Here is a 1,946-nt window from a genome sequence, read left to right on the forward strand (position 1 = left end):
TGGCTAGAATTTATTTATCATTTATTTAATTGCTATTTACAATTGTATTAATTAATTATTTATTTTTGGTTAAATTATTTAATTATTTTTAGTTAAATTGTTTAATTATTTTTAGTTTATTTCTGATAAAAATCCCCCGTGTCCTGAACTTGAAAGGAATCAAATTTTTTCCAGTCCCAGTGGATTCGACCCTACTCACTACTATACACAAAATTTATTTTCCTCGAGTAGGTATTTATTATTGCACAGGCTCGACACCTGTCAATTTTTGGCGCCGTTGCCGGGGACTGGCGTTAATCATTTGTTTCTTTTTAAGTCCATTTTTTTTTTTAAGAAAATCTTTTTTTCTGGTATTTTTCTAGTTTATGCCTCGCTCTTCTCGTACAGGCGAATTAATTTTCGACCCTGAAGTAGAGAAGACCGCGCGTAGAACGAGGAAAGAAACCAGGCGGCTCAGGGAGGAGCAATACGATATTGCACCTCAGGGACTTGATCCAGAGGTTGAGCCGACAAATTTGTCTGGTGACAATTCAAGTGATTCAGACCAAGAGGAAGTCACTATGGCAAATGCACGAACACTAAGGGAGTTGGCTGCTCCAGATTTAAATCAGCAGCCCTTGTGCATTACTTTTCCACATTTAAATGATGACACTCCCTTTGAACTAAAATCTGGTCTAATTCATCTCTTGCCATCTTTTCATGGTCTACCAGGTGAGGAGCCCTACAAGCACTTGCAAGAGTTTGACGTCGTTTGCAACAGTATGAAGCCTCCGGGAATTACTGAAGAGCAAATAAAGATGAGGGCCTTCCCCTTCTCTTTGAAGGATTCCGCAAAAGACTGGCTCTACTACCTACCGCCTGGTAGTATCACCACGTGGGACCAACTAAAGAAAAAATTCTTGGACAAGTACGTTCCTGCGTCTCGAGCTGCGAGCCTAAGGAAGGAGATATGTGGCATCAAACAACACCCAGGCGAGTCACTCTATGAGTACTGGGAGAGGTTTAAGAAACTGTGCACCAAATGCCCTCAGCATCAGATAAGTGAGCAACTACTCATTCAATATTTCTATGAGGGGTTGCTTTTCAGGGACAGAAGCATAATCGATGCTGCAAGTGGAGGGGCATTGGTGAACAAGACTCCTCGAGGAGCCTGGGAGTTGATTGAAGGGATGGCTGAGAACTCACAGCAGTTTGGTTCAAGAGAGGACATCCCGACGCGTAGGGTGAATGAGGTAGAAACATCCTCTATTCAACAGCAACTCTCCGAATTGACATCTTTTGTGCGACAACTAGCTGTGGGGAATACATCGCAAGCCAAAGTGTGCGGGGTATGCACTGCCGTGGGTCATCCTACTGAAATGTGTCCATTGGTTCAAGAAGAAACTGCTGAACAGGTGAACATGGCTGGCCACGCGCCCGCGCCAAGAAAGCCGTACGACCCATACTCAAGTACCTACAATCCTGGTTGGAGGGATCACCCCAACCTTAGTTATGGAGGAAATAGGCAGTCTAACTTTGTGCCAAATAGACAGCAAGGACACCAACAGCAGTACCATCATCGCCCACCACCACCACCACTTTCAAACTCAAGTCCGTCCATGGAAGAGATGATGAAGCAATTACTTGCTAATCAACAAAAGACGGATTCAGACTTGCAAAGTATGAGGAATCAACTGGGACAGGTGCAATCATTGCAAAATCAAATGAATCAAATGGCTATAACAATCAACCGGTTGGAGTCCCAAGTTCAAGGAAAGTTGCCATCTCAACCTGAGGCAAATCCAAAGAATGTAAGCGCAATGACCTTAAGGAGTGGCAAGGAAGTTCAAGGACCCGAACCGGTGATTCCTAAAGACAAGGACGAGGAACAGATTGAGAAAGAATTGGAAGAGGAGGGCACAGACAACAAAAATGCAAAGGTACCCTCGAACCCAATTCCTACAACT

General features: G+C 43.6%; 1 non-coding gene across 1 annotated transcript; it reads right to left on the bottom strand.

Moving 5' to 3' along the window:
• Positions 1 to 932: 932 nt before the first annotated feature.
• LOC113710821 (small nucleolar RNA R71) lies at positions 933 to 1,039 on the bottom strand. The gene has a single exon (XR_003453001.1). It is a non-coding gene; the product is annotated as a small nucleolar RNA R71 (small nucleolar RNA).
• Between the last annotated feature and the right edge of the window lie 907 nt (positions 1,040 to 1,946).

Source organism: Coffea arabica, chromosome 9e (assembly GCF_036785885.1).
Source record: "Coffea arabica cultivar ET-39 chromosome 9e, Coffea Arabica ET-39 HiFi, whole genome shotgun sequence".
Taxonomy (NCBI): Eukaryota; Viridiplantae; Streptophyta; class Magnoliopsida; order Gentianales; family Rubiaceae; genus Coffea; species Coffea arabica.